Source organism: Nicotiana attenuata, unplaced genomic scaffold (genome assembly GCF_001879085.1).
Source record: "Nicotiana attenuata strain UT unplaced genomic scaffold, NIATTr2, whole genome shotgun sequence".
Lineage (NCBI taxonomy): Eukaryota > Viridiplantae > Streptophyta > Magnoliopsida > Solanales > Solanaceae > Nicotiana > Nicotiana attenuata.
Genome location: NW_017671007.1, coordinates 107,136 through 127,104, shown reverse-complemented (window position 1 = coordinate 127,104; position 19,969 = coordinate 107,136).

The following is a 19,969-nucleotide window of genomic DNA, read 5'->3' as shown; positions in this document are numbered from 1 at the left end:
GAGAAATTTCCCTCTTACAAGGTTAGAAAAGAGACTTACCTCGTCTCAAGGCCTATTTTCCGATCCAAGCTTATGCCCAAACACTCAATTTGGTGCCGAAAGATCCAAAACTTTCCAAATAGTGTAAAAACTAATCAATATAGGCTTAAAAGTTCATATCCCCACTATTAAAGTAATTTCCCAACTCTAAATGCAAGATTCCTAAAATTCATCCCCGGGCCCACGTGCCCGGATTCCTGAAATTTTCGAAAAACGTTATTACCCATAACCTTAGGAACATTAATATATGATTTTCACTACGTTCCATAACCATTTTCTTGGTAAAATCCCATTTTTATAAAAAAAAAACCTAGGTTTTTATATAAACCCATGGTTTTCACTAATTCACATGTTATAATCTACCACAAACTATGTATTTAACTCAAATTAGGTAGAAATTACTTACCTCTAAAGGCTAGGTGAAAACCCCTCTCAAGAAGCTCAAAAAATCGTCCAAGGAGTGAGTGAAATGTGTGAAAAATGATTTAAGTCCCATATTAAATGAACCTCACTGCCTCCAGCTTTTTCGCACCTGGGGTGCCTTGGACGCACCTGCGGAGAAGCCATCGTAGGTGTGCATTTTCCCCTACTGGATAAGCTCCACTTTGCAAGCTCAATGGACTGCATTTGCGCCCATGCTCGGACCTGCGACCACTTACCTCGCACCTTCGGTCCCGCAGGTGCGCCAAAACCTCCACACCTACGGTGCCCGGGGCTATCTTCCTTTCTTTGCTTTTGCGGCTCGTGGCTCGCACCTGTGAGCCCACACCTGCAGCTGGCCAATTGCAGGTGTGATTATAACATAACTGGGGAGCTTTCATGCTCTTGCTCCAAGTTTCCAACTTGGTCCGAGCCTCGTCCGATTGACACTCGAGGCCCTCGGGGCCCCGCCCGAATATACCAACAAGTTTGAAATCATAAAACGGACTCACTCGAACTCTCGGAATGCCCGAAACAACTTTAAAACTAAGAATCATACCCTAAAACCAATTGAATCAAACTTATGAACTTCAAGTTCTTATACTACTCGTAATGATACCAAATTTTACGTGCAAGTCTTAAATGACATTACGGAACTATTTTCGGTGTTGGAATTCAATTTGGACCTCGATATCACCAAAACCCGCTCCAAACCAAAATTTTAAATAACTTCAAAATCCTTCAAGAACCAACTTTCACTAATAGGCGCCAAAACGCCCCCGGGACATTCAAAACTCGATCCGAACATACGTCCAAGTCCGAAATTGTCATACGGACCTATTGGAATCGTTAAATCCCAATTCCCAGGTCGTTTACTTAAAATGTTGACCGAAGTCAAACTTGGCCTTTTAAGCCAACCTTAATGAATCAAGTGTTCCGATTTCAACCCGAACTCTTCTAAATTCCGAACTAACCATTCTAGCAAGTCATAAATCAGTAAAAGCAAGTACGGAAAGTCTTATATAGGAAAACGGGGTTCTAGAAAGCAAAACGACCGGTCGGGTCGTTACATTGACTTTGCAAACGCTGGCTATTTTTGAATGACCAGTCCGAAAATTGGTTAGCCCGTGCTATTTTTACTAGAAAAATAAATGGGTAGACAAGGGTAAATAATTTTATTTTTCTGGGTAATGGGTGTCATTCACCCGTCAAAAAGTGCACGACAAAAGACGAATTTAATTATGCTACCTTTAGTTTGTCTTTGACTAGACCCCTTATAAATGGTGTGATGTGGAGTTGGCGTGGCAAAGCCACTTTGACATTTTAAATGATGTGGCATGCCTAATATCAGATGCAGATAGATGGTGTTAATTCTATGGATTCGAGATTTCAACTTCAATCACTGAACCCATCACCTTATTTGAGTTATGGGTTCATAACTCAATTTTTTCAGTAATTTTAATGAAGTTTATATTGAAATATGAATTCAATTGAATCCATAACTAATATATTGGATTCACCCCGATACCTATTGGAATCTTCATGATGGTTTGACGGGGTTTTCCGGTCAAAGTCATTTTGTGAGGAACATTGATAAAGTTTGTAGTGATATTCATCCTTTTGTCTGGGATACTAAATAACTGCACTGCATCATTGCCTCTTAAAAATTTTAGGGGCGCCCTATTAGAACGACTTAATTTGTATTCATTTTAAAAAAAAATTATTTAACTAGTACCCAAAGTACAAGTAACTTTAGACAAGTTCCTCATCCTCGTCCTCCTCCTCCTCTTAGTTATTGTATAATTGTTCCTTATGATATTTGGAATTTATGTTTCAAGTTTGAGCTTATTTGTGTGTTGCATTGTTGAATTTTGAAGAATAAGTTTCTATTTTTAGGCAAAAACAATTCAAATGAACGTCTGCACTTCAGACAAACATGTCTTAATTAGTGCATGCAAAAAATTAGATACACTTCGGTCATGTGTGTCTTAAATGCAAAATGATTGCACTTAAAACACACACATGTTTTAAGTACAGTCAACTTCTACATGCACTTAAGGCATGTGCATATGAAGTAAGGCGAAAATGGTGCTTCAATCTTTTGTTGTTGCATGCAGAAGTTGGTACACTTCAGCTATATACAACTGAAGTGCATTCAAAAATGCCTGAATTTTAGTTGTAATTGTTTGATGTTCATTTGTATAATATTTTCCTAATTTCAAATAAAATTTGTAATTTTAGACACGGATTTTACTAATGAAGTTATGTTGCAATGGATAAATTTGTAAATTTTTTTGATCTTACGATACAACTTAGACACCCGTCCAAAATCGGGTATTTGTGCACTTCCCCCTTGGCCTCCTCCTTGAACATGTTTTGTCATTTGATTCAACTGGGCCGCGACGGTGCTCTTTTATCTTTAGTAACATCATTATTTGGACTGAGATAAATTGCTAGACGGAAACAATTTTGTTTACGTATTTTAGGTCAGCAACATCTTCATGTAATATTTTTCATAGGCAAAGCACGTGAAATTTTTTTTGGTAAGTAAAAGATTTTATTTACCAAGTATAATTATTTACATCCTAACAAGACTTAAATTAACTTTCTATCATAGCTCCTGCTGGACATGAAGCCCCATCTGGGAGTTACCTAACTTTGCTACAATTCCTCTCATGCTTCTTCGTCTTCTACACTACATCAGGATACCAGTTCAGTATTTTCATGGTTATATCTAACCTAGGAAATAACTTGGCCCTAACGTGTATTTCTTGGATGATTAGTCGTATTAGGATAGAATTAGTTGATCTCTTCTTCTTCTGTAAGATAACATTGTTCCTATCTTGCCAAATATGATAAACTGTTGCTGCTAATATCATTCTGCATACTGCTGCCCCTCCACTTTTACCTTTGGCCACCTTTTCTATCCACTTCAGTTCCTCCTGCCACGCTCCTGAATGCCTTGCCCGTTTAGAAGCTGGTGCCATATAGTTGCTGAGACTTCACAGTCAAAGAATAAGTGTTGTAGTGTTTCATTCTCTCTTTGACAGAGTGAGCATGTTTGGTCTGCAATAGACTCCCATCTTGCTAGCGTTTCTTTTGAAGCTAACCTGTCTTGTATTGCCAGTCGTAGTATGAAAATCCACTTTGGTAGTCCTTGGTTGTCACACACTAGTTTCCTCCATGGCACCTTCTGAAATTCCCCTAGCATGGCTTCGTATATGTGTCTTTTTGAGAATCTCTCCATCAGATGTACATCCTCTTCCGTATATCCAGCAGCCTTAAAGTAGTTTCTTGCCTTGAATATCTTTTGGATGATATGTGATGCACTCTTGGGCTCTGTATTCCATATAGTGTTCCATTTTATGTAGTATGAATGAATCCATTGGACCCACAACTTTTCCTTCTATGTACAAATGTTCCATAGGAGCTTGCAAATAGCTGCTTTGTTCCACAGCTCCACATTGCTAAAGTTAAGACCCCCTGCTACCTTTGGATGACACAGTTTGTCCCAGGAAATCAATGTCTTTTTGATAGGTTCAGCATCTCATGTCCATAAGAATCTCCTGCAGATAGTTTCTATGAATTGAATGCTTTTCTTAGGCAAAATGAATATCTGAGCCCAGAATGTTTGAATTGCAACTAGAACTCTCTTAACTAGCATTGCTCGTCCTGCATATAATAGAAATTCTATTGTCCATCTTTGGATCCTACTTAACATTCTGTCAATTAGAGGTTCACATTGGATTGCAGATAACCTCTTGGTGCTCAGTGGGACACCCAGGTATCTAAAGGGTAGTTCACCTATAGTGTACCCTAGCATGTCCATAATATGTTGTTGAGTCATGTTGTTCACTCCACCAAAGTAAATACAGCTTTTGTTAGGATTTGCAATTAGTCCCGAGGCTGCAGAAACTAGTTGAAACTGTTGATGGAGTATCTTGACTGATTGTAGGTCCCATCTACAGAAAAAAAGTAGATCATCAGCAAATCCTAATTGAACTAAGTTGACTTTGGCACATTTTGGTGAAATTTAAACTTCTTGTTATCTTTTAGTAGCTTCAGTAGTCTGCTAAGGTACTCCATGGCCATCACAAATAAGAATGGAGATAGGGGATCTCCCTAACTCAGCCCTTTCCTTGCCTCAAATGGTATAGCTGGCTTACCATTAATTATTACAAGGTAGGATATTGTACTGATACATGCCATTATCCACTTCACAAACAGTTCAGGGAATCCCAACAACTTCATCACTTGTTCAATGTACACCCATTCTACGGAATCATAGGCTTTCTGTATTATCTATTTTGAGCATGCATCTTGGGGATATGTTCTTCCTCCCATAGCCTTTTACTAGTTCATGGCTCATGACGATGTTATCAGTGATCATTCTACCTAATACAATGACTGTTTGGCAGTTATCTATTAAGTCTGCCATGACTTCATGTAGTCTTGTTGTTAGAACTTTTGATATGATCTTGTATAGCACTGTACAGCAGGAAATAGGCCATAATTCATTCATGTTAGTTGGGTTCATGGCTTTAAGGATCAAGGTAATAGTGGTGCAGTTTATGGCTTTGCACATATCAGCATTTTTAAAGAATTTCATTACTGCTGCAATAAATTCATCGCCCAAAATGTGCCATGTCTCCTTAAAGAAGTAATAGTTATAACCATCACATCCAAGTGCTTTATTATCATCAATATCTAGTATAGCTCTCTTCACTTCCTCTCTAGTAACTGGCTTGATTAGCTGTAGTTGTTGATGCCTAGTTAGATTATAACCTTTCTGCATGATCTTTGAGATAACTTCTGGAAATTGTGAAGCAGCTATACCAAGTAGTCTTTTGTAGAAAGTCAATATTTCCTCTTCTACTTCAGTAGCACTTTCAAGGATTTTCCCTGCACTGTTAGTTAGTCTGCCAATATGATTCTTTGCTTGCCTGTTTTTTCACACAAGCATAAATATGTTGTGTTAGAATCACCTAGTTTGAGCCACTGAATTCTTGACTTATGCTTTAACACACTCTCCTCAAACTCCAACAGTTTTTCCAGTTCTAGTTTTGTAGCATTTTTTGTAGTATTGCCTCAGTGTTATTTCCTGAGAGGGGCATCTGAGTTTGGATTCCTTCTAATTTGTTCCTTGATACTTGAATCTTGTACCCAATACCACTGAACTCTTGGTGGTTCAGCTATTTTAGAGCTCCTTTTAGCACTTTGAGCTTATTCCACGCATTTAACATTGCAGTTCCCTTGTGCCTATTCTTCCAGCATTGCATAACTGTTTCATCAAAGTCATGGTGACTGGCCAAGCAGTTGAGAAACTTGAAAGGTCGCCTACCTTCTTGAGTAGTACCCTCAATAGCTACACTGGAAGAGTAGTGACATGAGAAACCGAGATTCATAATGAGCCCCTCTATGGAAGGCCATTTCTGCATCCATTCTACACTTACCAGTATCCTAACAATTCTACTATGGTATGGTTGTTTGTCCAAGTGAACTTCCTCCCCACTATTTTGAGTTCCTCTAGTCCAATATCCAGTTTGAAGTTTTTTAAGTCCCTCACCTCTATCTCCTGTACTGGATTAGCCCGCACTCTATCCTCACTAGATAGTATAGTAGTAAAATCACACATTATTAAGCTAGGTCCACCGACTCCATTCATAGTTATCTTCAGGTCCTCCGATAGGCTCTTCCCGTCTTGTGTAGTATGATTCCATAGACTGCACAAAAGTTGAAATTGATACTGTGTTGATTCATGGTCACATGCCCCATTATATATTGTTATCTACTCGGATCACATCAAAAGCCACATGTGTTTGATCCCATACTACCTATATTCTACCACCTACTGCTTCATCATAATTAGCTGCCCATTGCCAGTTGCTAAAAATCTTCTTCATTATTGAACCAACATTGGTTGACTTGACTCTATTCTCTATAATAGCCATAAGTACCGCTTTATTCTCCCTACAAATTTTTTTAGTTCTTTTTGCTTATAAACTTTATTCAACCCACTAACATTTCATGCTATGAAGTTCATCATGATATGATAGTTGGTTTAGAGCCTCGTCCTCTGTCATTTCTACTCCGCTGGCCTCTTGCACCCTGAGATTCAGATAGTTGCACTATCTTCTGTGCTGTGTCAGCCAATGCTTTGAATGCATTGCCAATGTCTACTTCATTCTCTCTTATGGCTCCCATATTCATCTTTGATGCAGACCTTCCTCTAGCAAGTTTCCATTGTTCATTATTTCCCTACCGATTAGGTAACTCATCACCTACTGACTCCAGTTGATCAAGGAACCTACCATGCGCATCAATTTTGTCCATAGTAGGGTCAAACACCCTCATTATTCTCCATTCTTGTTTTTGTTTCTGTTCAGGACCTCTCTATTGTCCTCCCTCCTGGTTATGCTTCTTTTGATCTTTACACGAGTGGCCTAGTTGACAGCATGTCTGGCAATACTGAGGTGTCCAGTCATATTGCAGCACCTGCTCAATCACCTTGTCTTTAGGATCGTGTAATTTGTCTGCTAAAGGCCTAATGATATCCATTTCAATCAACACCCTAGCATAGGAGACTCTATCAGCCACTATGGTACATTGTCACGACCCCAGTTGACCCTCCATGAACATGTCGTGATGGCACCTAGTTCCTACAACTAGGTAAGCCTAACAGCGCAGAATAACAAATTAACATTTTGCGGAATAATTAATTAAAACTGAACATACGGAAATAACAACTGTATATAAGGCCACTCGGCCTATACAACTCAAAAATATGCGAAAGTCTACAACTAAATCCCAAAACCCGGAAACTCACGGGAAACACGGGCTAATAGAATGTAGTAATCTGCTCTACACCAGAATGTCTAAACTACATGAAAGGAAAGAAAGGAACTATCTGCTAAAGCCGGAATAGAGTAGAGACTCCTGGTCTGTGGAAGTAGCAGATATACCTCAAGTCTCAGCTAGGACTCTCCACCACGAGGATGATACGCCTGGGAGGAAGTACCTGGATCTGCACATGAAAAACATGCACAGAAGAGGCATGAGTACACCACAGCGGTACTCAGTAAGTGCCAAGCCTAACCTCGGTTGGGTAGTGACGAGGAAGGTCAGGGCCCTACTGAGAATAAACATAATAAATAATGAGATAACGGAAGCAGTTTAAATAAAGTCTATAGCGAGAATCTAAACAAGGAATAATAGCCGGGGGATCTCTTGGTATCCCGAGGATATCTTGGTATCCTCAATAAGTAAGTCGGGGATCTCTTGGTATCCCGAGGATCTCTGGGTATCCTCAATAAGTAAGTCGGGGATCTCTTGGTATCCCGAGGATCTCTGGGTATCCTCAATAAGTAAGTCGGGGATCTCTTGGTATCCCGAGGATCTCTGGGTATCCTCAATAAGTAAGTCGGGGATCTCTTGGTATCCCGAGGATCTCTAGGTATCCTCAATAAGTAAGCCGGGGATCTCTTGGTATCCCAATATATATAGAAACACATGTGCCAGGGATCTCTTGGTATCCCGCACCCTCAGTCTAGAATATCTCAAGTATAGGGGAGTCTCCCGGGAACGACCGTCCCGTACGTACCCAAATTAAACACACAACAACAACAACCCATAATCTCAGAATAAATGCTAAAAATCAAGACAAGTAATAGTAAATTCTAGCCTAACATGCTTCACAGAGTACAAATAGTACAGCTAAACAAATAAGCAAGTAAGCCAGCTAAACATGCGTCTCTAAGCTAGCACAGGTATAAACTTACAGTCTAAAATGAACAAGTAAACAGGAAATCTCAATTTAAATACTTCAAGTAGAAACGGGTTTACAACAATTAGCTCAAGTACGCGCTCGTCACCTCACGTACGAGGCATTCAAATATTCAAAGATCATGTCCTAAGGGGAAAGGTCTCCCACGCAAGGTTAGACAAGCCACTTACCTCGAACCGGCTGAATATCAACTAGAAACCACGCTCTTGCCACGAGTATCCGACTCCAAATGGCTCAAATCTATTCAATTCAATTATACATTGTAAATAACATCGTAAACACCTGGTTTTGCTATTAAATTCAAAGCTACGGCGTGAAATTAGGTGAAATGACCAAAATGCCCTTCAGGCCAACGGCTCAGAATCGAATAATTTTTACATTTTCAGAACCCTCGTACTCTCATGAGTCTAACCATATAAAAATCTCCCAAATTGGAGGTCAAATGCTCACTCAAAACCCAATAGTTTGGCCTAAGAAGTTTTAACCAAATTCTTCAAATTTTAATCCCAAATTCGAATTATTAATGATGGATTTAACTACAAAATGATGAAATATAACTAGAAGGGATTAAGAAAACGTTACCCAATAATCTTCTCTTCAAAACCCACTCAAAATTGCCCTCTCCTGAGCTCTCAATTGATGCAAAAATACCAAAAGAGGAACATTCAGCTGCTGCAATAACTTCAAAATTCATCCGTTAACCACCCGAAATCATCCCGAGGCCCCCGGGACCTCAACCAAAAGCACCAATACCACCTAATACCTTATTCAAACTTGTACCAATCTTAAAAACACCTAAAACAACGCTGGAAATACGAATTAATCAAAGATTCAAGCCTAAGAACTTCAAATTCCAACAAAACACGCTTTCTATCAAAAACCTACCCGAACCTCGTCCGAATGACCTAAAATTTTGCACACACATCCCAAATTACATGACGGAACTACTGTAACTTCCGGAATTCCAATCCGACCCTCGGATCATAAACTCACTATGGGACCGGAAACTTATAAAATTCAAACTTCGGCATTTCAAGCCTAAATGAGCTACGGACTTCCAAAATACATTCCGAACACGCTCCCAACCCCGAAATCACCTAACGGAGCTAACGGAACCATCGTATTTCCATTCCAAGGTCGTCTTCACATTGTTCCGACTACGGACCACTTTTCAACACTTAAGCTCTCATTTAGGGACTAAGTGTCCCAAAACTCTCCGAAACTCAACACCGAACGTCCCGGCGAGCCAAAATAGCAGAAATGAACTTAGGGGAAACAGTCAATAGGGGATCGGGGCGTTAATTCTTAAGACGACCGGCCGGGTCATCACATCCTCCTAAACTTAAACATTCGTTCGTCCTCGAACGAGCATAGAGAACATACCTGAAGTAGAGAAAAGATGAGGGTAACTGCTGCGCATATCCTGCTCGGTCTCCCAAGTCGCCTCCTCGGCCGGCTGACCCCGCCACTGAACCTTCACTAAAGCTATGTTCTTTGACCTCAACTTTCTGATCTGCCTGTCCAAAATAGCCACTGGCTCCTCAGCATAGGATAGATCCTTGTCCAACTGGACTGAACTGAAATCCAACACGTGCGACGGATCACCGTTATACCTTCGGAGCATCGAAACATGAAATACCGGATGAACTCCGGCCAAACTGGGAGGTAAGGCAAACTCGTAAGCAACCTCCCCAACTCGCCTCAAGATCTCAAAAGGGCCAATAAATCTCGGACTCAACTTTCCTTTCTTCCCAAACCTCATAACGCCTTTCATAGGCAAGACCCGAAGCAGAACCCGCTCACCGACCATATATGAAACATCACGAACCTTCCTGTCCACGTAGCTCTTCTGTCTGGACTGGGTTGTACGGAGTCTATCCTGAATCGTCTTGACCTTCTCCAATGAATCCTGTACTAACTCTGTGCCCAATAGCCTAGCCTCACCCGGCTCAAACCAACCCACCGGGGATCTACACCTCCTGCCATATAAAGCCTCATACGGCGCCATCTGAATGCTGGACTGATAACTATTGTTGTAAGAAAACTCCGCCAGTGGCAAGAAACGATCCCAAGACCCTCCAAACTCAATCACACACGCACGGAGCATATCCTCAAGAATCTGAATAGTGCGCTCGGACTGTCCGTCCGTCTGGGGGTGAAATGCTGTGCTCAACTCCACCCGAGTACCTAACTCCTACTGCACGGCTCTCCAGAACCGCGATGTAAACTGAGTACCTCTGTCCGAGATGATAGAAACTGGAATACCATGCAGACAGACGATCTCCCGGATATAAATCTCCGCCAACCGCTCCGATGAATAAGTGGTACACACAGGAATAAAATGAGCGGACTTGGTTAGCCGGTCCATAATAACCCAAATGGAATCAAACTTCTTGAAGGTCCGTGGAAGTCCAGACACAAAATCCATGGTGATGCGCTCCCATTTCCACTACAGAATCTCTATCTGCTGGAGCAACCCACCCGGGCGCTGGTGCTCATACTTCACCTGCTGGCAGTTGAGGCATCTAGACACATAGCCAACTATATCTTTCTTCATCCGCCTCCACCAGTAGTGCTGCCTCAGGTCCTGATACATCTTCGCGGCACCCGGATGGATGGAATACCGCGAACTATGGGCCTCTGCTAGAATCATCTCTCGAAGACCATCAACATTGGGCACACAAATCCGGCCCTGCATCCTCAATACTCCATCATCTCCAATGGTCACATCCCTGGCATCTCCACGCTGAACCTTGTCCTTAAGGACAAGTAAATGAGGGTCCTCATACTGCTGCTCCCTGATACGATCAAATAAGGAAGACCGGGAAACCACACAAGCTAGAACCCGACTGGGCTCTGAAAGATCCAATCTCACGAACTGGCTGGCTAAGGCCTGAACATCCATCGCCATAGGCCTCTCTGAAGCTGGTAAATATGCCAAACTCCCCAAACTCTCCGCCCGGCGACTCAAGGCATCCGCCACCACATTGGCCTTGCCCGGGTGATACAGGATAGTGATGTCATAATCCTTCAGCAGCTCTAACCACCTCCTCTGACGCATATTGAGATCCTTTTGCTTGAGCAAGTGCTGCAAACTCCGATGATCAGTATAGATCTCACAAGGCACTCCATATAAATAATGACGCCAGATCTTCAAGGCATGAACAATGGCAGCTAACTCAAGGTCGTGGACAGGGTAATTCTTTTCATGTATCTTCAACTGTCTGGACGCGTAGGCAATCACCCTACCGTCCTGCATCAACACTGCTCCAAGGCCAACTCTCGAGGCGTCACAATAGACAGTATAAGACCCCGAACCGGTAGGCAACATCAAGATTGGGGCTGTAGTCAAAGCTGTCTTGAGCTTCTGAAAGCTCGCCTCACACTCCTCTGTCCACTGAAATGGGGCACCCTTCTGGGTCAATCTAGTCATAGGGGCAGCAATCGATGAAAATCCCTCCACGAAACGACGGTAGTAACCCGCCAAGCCAAGGAAACTGCGAATCTCTGTAGCTGAGGACGGCCTGGGCCAACTCTGCACGGCCTCTACCTTCCTCGGATCCACCCGAATACCCTCACTAGAAATCACATGGCCTAAGAATGTCACAGAACTCAGCCAAAACTCACATTTTGAGAACTTTGCATATAACTTTTTCTCCCTCAAGGTCAGTAGCACGGTCCTCAGGTGCTACTCATGATCTTCCCGACTCCGGGAATACACCAGAATATCATCAATAAAAATAATCACGAACGAGTCAAGATATGGCCTGAACACACTGTGCATCAAATGCATGAAAGCTGCAGGGGCATTGGTCAGCCCAAATGACATGACAAGGAACTCGTAATGGCCATATCGAGTCCTGAAGGCAGTCTTCGGGATTCTGGCTCCCGAATCTTCAACTGATGGTACTCTGAGCGCAAGTCTATCTTAGAAAACACCTGTGCACCCTGAAGCTGGTCAAACAGATCATCTATACGAGGCAAAGGATAACGGTTCTTCACTGTAACCTTGTTCAACTGGCGGTAGTCAATACACATGCGCATAGAACCATCCTTTTTCTTCACAAACAAAACAGGAGCACCCCACGGTGAAACACTGGGTCGAATAAAACCCTTACCAAGCAATTCCTACAACTGATCCTTCAAATCAGGAGGAGCCATACAATACGGAGGAATGGAAATGGGCTGAGTGCCCGGCAACAGATCAATGCCAAAATCAATGTCTCTATCAGGCGGCATGCCCGGAGGTCAGCTGGAAATACATCGGGATAATCACGTACCACTGGAACAGAATCAACAGAAGGGGTACCAACACTAACATCTCTCACATAAGCCAAATACGCACACCCCTTCTCAACCTGCGCTGAGCTTTAAGAAAAGAGATAACTCTACTTGGAGTGTGATCTAAAGTACCACTCCACTCAACACGCGGGATACCTGGCATAGCCAGCGTCACGGTCTTGGTGTGACAATCAAGAATAGCAAAATGGGGAGACAACCAGTCCATGCCCAGAATAATGTCAAAATCCACCATACCGAGTAACAATAAATCTACTCTGGTCTCAAAACCACGAATAGTAACCAAACATGACCGATAAACGCGGTCCACAACAAGAGAATCTCCCACAGGAGTAGAAACATAAACGGAGGCACTCAAAGAATCCCGAGGCACACCCAAATGCGGAGCAAAGTAAGAAGACACATAAGAGTAAGTAGAGCCCGAATCGAATAGAACCGAGGCCTCTCCGTGACAAACCAATATAATACCTGTAATGATGGAGTTGGAGGCAACAGCCTCAGTGCGAGCAGGAATACAATAATATCTGGCCCGGCCCCTCTCGCGAGGGCGACCTCTATCTCCCTGATCTCCGCCCCTAGCCGGCTGGGCAGGTGGGGTAGCAGCTGGAGCTGTGACCATGGCCTGAGAACCCTGAGGAGCACGCTGTGGCTGGGAAGTCTGTGGGGGCGCGCTCCTCCCAAGTCTGGGGCAATCCCTCACCAAGTGACGTGTATCACCACACTCGTAAGAAGCTCTGGGAGGACGCGGTGCCTGTGACTGACTAGGGCCAGGTCTGCTGGACTGACCTCTGGAAGCACCCCGCGCAGGAGGCGCGCTAGAAACTGGAGGTGCATAATAAGGCTCCTGAGGTGTAGGTGGAGCTGGAGTGCTGCCGGCTGCTGGAAGAGCTGAATGTACAGGGCGACCCGAATAACCTCTGCCATAACGACCTGTTGATGGGGTACGGGCACCAGAGTAGTGACCCGACTCTCGAGACCTCTTGGCCTCCCTCTCTCCTCGCTCCCTGGCGAGCATACCCTCAATCCTCCTAGCAATGCTCACTACCTGCTGATAAGGAATGTCCATCTCCAACTCTCGGGCCATGCTAGATCTGATGGGTGGAATAAGACCCTCAATGAACCTGCGAACTCTCTCCCGAACTGTAGCAACCAAAGTCGGTGCATGCCTGGCCAACCTGGTATAACGGATAGCATACTCTGAAACGGTCATAGAACCCTGGCGCAAATGCTCAAACTCTGCGCGCCATGCATCCCTGAGACTCTGGGGGACAAACTCTCTCATAAACATATCCGAGAACTGGGTCCAAGTCAGTGTAGCAGCCTCGACTGGACTGTCTATCTCATAAGTCCGCCACCAATCATAGGCGGCTCCCCGAAGCTGAAAAGCAGTGAAAGAAACCCCGCTGGACTCCACTATGCCCATAGTGCGAAGAATACGATGACACTCCTCTGGAAATCCCAAGGCATCGTCTGATGCTAATCCACTTAACACTGGGGGATCATACTTCTTGAACCTCTCAAGTCTCCGCTGCTCGTCCTCTGAAGCAGCCGACCCATCCTCGGGCTGAACTAGCGCTGCAGGCGGTGCCGGAATAATCTCGGGAGCCTGCTCAACCTACACTCACTGCTCAGGAGTGCGGACGGCGGGAGTCTGTGCTCCTCCCCTGGCCTGGGATGTGGCTGCAGCAATGGGAAGCAACCCTGCCTGAGCCAAGGTGGTGTACATGCTCATGAACTGAGCCAAAGTCTCCTGGAGCGCTGGAGTAGTAATGGCAGTAGTAGATGTGCCAGGTGCCTGGGCTCCGGCTGGATCTGCTGGTGGTACCTCGGCGGCAGCTCGCGCAGGTGCTCTGGCTGCACCACGTGCGCGTCCTCGACCTCTCCCCCGGCCCCGGCCTCTGGCGGCTACAGTAGGGGGCGCGGGTGCCTGATCATCTCGAGTAGCACGTGTCCTCACCATCTGTGAGAGAATAGAAGTTAGAAGTTTAGAATTGATGTCCAAAAAATATCGCACGACGAGGAATTCAAATGAAATGAAGATTTTTCCTAAACAGTTACATAGCCCCTCGTAGATAAGTACAGACGTCTCCGTACCGATCAACGAGACTCTAATAAACCGGCCTGTGTTCCGTGACTCCTATGAACCTAGAGCTCTGATACCAACTTGTCACGACCCCAGTTCACCCTCCATGAACATGTCGTGATGGCACCTAGTTCCTAAAACTAGGTAAGCCTAACAGTGCGGAATAATAAATTAACATTTGCAGAATAATTAATTAAAAGTGAACATACAAGTATAACAATTGCATATAAGGCCACTCGGCCTATACAACTCAAAAATATGCGGAAGTCTACAACTAAATCCCAAAACCCGGAAACTCACGGGAAACACAGGCTAATAGAATGTAGTAATCTGCTCTACACCAGAATGTCTAAACAACATGAAAGGAAAGAAAGGAACTATCTGCTAAAGCCGGAATAGAGTAGAGACTCCTGGTCTGCGGACGTAGCAGATATACCTCAAGTCTCAGCTAGGACTCTCCACCACGAGGATGATACTCCTGGGAGGAAGTATCTGGATCTGCACATGAAAAACGTGCGCAGAAGAGGCATGAGTACACCACAGCGGTACTCAGTAAGTGCTAAGCCTAACCTCGGTTGGGTAGTGACGAGGAAGGTCAGGGCCCTACTGAGAATAAACATAATAAATAATGAGATAACGGAAGTAGTTTAAATAAAGTCTACAGCGAGAATCTAAACCAGGTAAATAAGGAAGAACAGTAATATAAAGCAAAGGTAACAATACAAGGAAAACTTCCCTCAACAAGGAATAATAGCCGGGGGATCTCTTGGTATCCCGAGGATCTCTTGGTATCCTCAACAAGTAAGTCGGGGATCTCTTGGTATCCCGAAGATCTCTAGGTATCCTCAATAAGTAAGTCGGGGATCTCTTGGTATCCCGAGGATCTCCGGGTATCCTCAATAAGTAAGTCGGGGATCTCTTGGTATCCCGAGGATCTCTGGGTATCCTCAATACGTAAGTCGGGGATCTCTTGGTATCCCGAGGATCTCTGGGTATCCTCAATAAGTAAGCCGGGGATCTCTTGGTATCCCAATATATATAGAAACACATGTGCCAGGGATCTCTTGGTACCCCGCACCCTCAGTCCAGAATATCTCAAGTACAGGGGATCTCCCGGGAAGCCGTCCCGTAGTCCCAAATTAAACACACAACAACAACAGCCCATAATCTCAGAATAAATGCTAAAAATCAAGACAAGTAATAGTAAATTCTAGCCTAACATGCTTCACAGAGTACAAATAGTACAGCTAAACAAATAAGCAAGTAAGCCAGCTAAACATGCGTCTCTAAGCTAGCACAGGTATAAACTTACAGTTTAAAATGAACAAGTAAACAGGAAATCTCAATTTAAATACTTCAAGTAGAAACGGGTTTACAAATATTAGCTCAAGTACGTGCTCGTCACCTCACGTACGAGGCATTCAAATATTCAAAGTTCATGTCCTAAGGGGAAAGGTCCCCCACGCAAGGTTAGACAAGCCACTTACCTCGAACCGACTGAATATCAACTAGAAACCACGCTCTTGCCACGAGTATCCGACTCCAAATGGCTCAAATCTATTCAATTCAATTACAAATTGTAAATAACATCGCAAACACCTGGTTTTGCTATTAAATTCAAAGCTACGGCGTGAAATTAGGTGAAATTACCAAAATGCCCTTCAAGACAATGCCTCGGAATCGAATAGTTTTCACATTTTCAGAACCCTCGTACTCTCACAAGTCTAACCATATAAAAATCTCCCAAATTGGAGGTCAAATGCTCACTCAAAGCCCAATAGTTTGGCCTAAGAAGTTTTAACCAAATTCTTCAAATTTTAATCCCAAATTCGAATTTTTAATGATGGATTTAACTACAAAATGATGAAATATAACTAGAAGGGATTAAGCAAACGTTACCCAATAATCCTCTCTTCAAAACCCACTCAAAATCGCCCTCTCCCGAGCTCTCAATTGATTTTTGTAACTTATGAACTCAAACCCTCGAAATTTCTGTTTCTGCCCAGGAATTTCCGCTTCTGCGGACAAGGGACCGCTTCTGCGGTCCCGCTTCTGCGGATACCAAGTCGCTTCTGCGGTTTTCACTAAAGGGAATAGGGCCGCATCTGCGACAGCTGGGCCGCTTCTGCGGCTCCGCTTTTGCGGAAATGGCACCGCTTCTGCGGTTTCTGAGGAAAAAGGAGACAAGCCGCTCCTACGGCCACACAGCCGCTTCTACGGCGCCGCATCTGTGGTTCCCAAGCCGCAGATGCGAAAATACCAGAAGAGGGACATTCAGCTGCTGCAATAACTTCAAAATTCATCCGTTAACCACCCGAAATCATCCTGAAGCCCCCGGGACCTCAACCAAAAGCACCAATACCACCTAATACCTTATTCAAACTTGTACAAATCTTAAAAACACCTAAAACAACGCTGGAAACACGAATTAATCAAAGATTCAAGCCTAAGAACTTCAAATTCCAACAAAACACGCTTTCGATCAAAAACCTATCCGAACCTCGTCCGAATGACCTAAAATTTTGCACACACATCCCAAATGACATGACGGAACTACTGTAACTTCCGAAATTCCAATCCGACCCTCGGATCAAAAACTCACTATGGGACCGGAAACTTATAAAATTCAAACTTCGACATTTCAAGCCTAAATGAGCTACGGACTTCCAAAATACATTCCGAACACGCTCCCAACCCCGAAATCACCTAACGGAGCTAACGGAACCATCGTATTTCCATTCCGAGGTCGTCTTCACATTGTTCCAACTACGGACCACTTTTCAACACAAGCTCTCATTTAGGGACTGTGTCCCAAAACTCTCCGAAACTCAACACCGAACGTCCCGGCAAGCCAAAATAGCAGAAATGAACTTAGGGGAAACAGTCAACAGGGGATCGGGGCGTTAATTCTTAAGACGACCGGCCGGGTCGTCACATACATGTATCAGCATACAAGGGCTTACCCAATCAATTCCCAATTTTGCTTAGGGCATGTTTGCTCCAATAGTGAAGTGGTAGCTTAGGGAACTTGATCCATATGGGAATGGTTTTAAGAACTTCCTCATTGAAATCAAAGCTTGTCGTCCATGGTCTAATTATGATTGGCCTACTATTCATAGTATATGGACCATTCAGCAACACTTCATCCCTCTCTTCACTACTATTCATCAAAATTATTAAATAACCATCGTTATGGAAGAGTACCTTAGGGTTTTTGACATTACTCCACTGGCTAGCTGTGAAACATTCAATTGCCCCAATAGTTGGAGTATTTCCCACCATGTACAAGATTATTGCTCGATTCCACTTTCGGTATTCTTCTGCAATGTCTTCTTCCAATAGTTGCACTACAACTTCCCCATCCTGCATCACTGGAGGGATGTAGGTTAAATTCATACCCTTAGCTGCAAATTTGTTCTTCTGGAACAATTTGCCCATGATTTTCCCCCATCTCCAGTCCGCTCTGCTTTCTTCTCCTGAATGTTTTTCCCATTATCGATCTTAACATCTCTCTGTTCCTTTGGCAAGCTTTCATGTACTGTTCCATTGCTCTGTTACTTACTCGTACTCGCACCACCAATTGTGGTCAGCGGTACAGCTAGTCCTTTTGTTCCAGAACTCGCCACAGGTGTCAGAAGAGTGCCTGATCTTACCGGTGTTGCCAATTAAGCTTGAGCACTACCCAGATCTGGCCAATTTAGGTCATCACTTTCCAGATCCTAATCTTCCTTTTTCATTTTCTCTTTACCTTTTGCAGTTTGTTTTCCTTGTTCTCGCTTGATAATATCTGTTGATTTCCTTTCTACCACTGCGTTTTCTTCGCTCTTCCTCTTCCTCCCATTTTTGGCTAAAACGTTTTCTCCACTTTCTTGAACCAAATAAGCACGTGAAAATTATAAGTACATATTCTTTATTGTTTAAGGTAAGACAACTAAAAGCAACCACTGTCTAGTAGTTAAAGTCCACCCTAAGCAGTAGAAATTCCTTCTCTAAAATACAAGGGGTGTATCCAAAACTAAGTTAGAATACAATACTGAGTGGTCTTTAGTGCAATTAGTCGTTAATTATATCGTCAACAAATTTGTGTTTATTCAGAGCTAATTGAACCAGCTTGTGACCAGTTGTAAGGGGGAAGAAGGAGAATGGGCACAACCCCAGTAGCAGCCCACATTTCCGACCTGAAAGGAATGAAAAATGAAAGAAGAATATGTATGCACTATCTATGAAGTGGATTGACTATCCTTAATCTCCCCTTCCCTATCTCTAGCTTTTTTGCCTTCGGCTATTACCGGCCGGCAAGGCTTGGCCTAACATTGGATTTGTTTGAAAACCCTTCTAAAAAAACAATAATTTTCAACCCCTCTCACAGTAATAAAACCTGCAACACCAAATTCCTCTCCGCCCTCAGCTCGACAACGTAATTCCCATGCTCACAGCCAGTTAGAGCAACAACAACAACAATAATGACCTAGTGAAATCCCACTAGTGGTGTATGGGGAGGATAGTGTATATGAAAACCTTACTCCTACCCCGGGGCAGTAGAGAGGTTGTTTTCGATAGATCCTCGGGTCAAAAAGACGAAAAGGGACGATATATCAGTACCATCAACAGAAACCATAGAAATAATAATAGCATCACAAGAACTAGAAAATAGATGAAAAGCAAAAATAATAACCAGTAAATAAGGCACGACACTATGAAAAATAGAAAAGTAGTGTGAACACAACATCCACTAGTAGTCTAAGACAAAATCATATCAGACTAGCCTCACTCTGGTACGAAGTAGAAATATGCTCAACTAACTCCTAACCTACAACCTTAATGCTCGACTTCCACAACTTCCTATCAAGGACCATGTCCTCGGTAATCTGAAGCCACGGGATCTCCTGCCTGATCACCTCTCCTTAATACTTCTTAGGCCTCTCTTGACCTCTTCTCGTACCTACCAAAGCCAGCCTCTCACACCTCTTTATTGGGGAATCTGGGCTTCTCCTCTATACGTATCCGAACTATCTGAGCCTCACTTCCCGCATCTTGTCATCTGTGGGGGCGACACCCACCTTCTCCCGAATATCCTCACTCCTAATCTTATCCATCCTAGTGTGCCCGAACATCCACCTCAACATCCTTATTTCTGCTACTTCCATCTTCTGGGTATGTGAGTTCTTAACTGGCCAACACTCAACCCCATACAACATGGCCGGTCTAACCACCGCCCTATAAAACTTACTCAAAACTTACCTTTGAGTATCGGTGGCACTTTCTTGTCACACAGGACTCTAGATGCTAACCTCCACTTCATTCACCCCACCCCTTACGGCGTGTGACATCCTCGTCGATCTCCC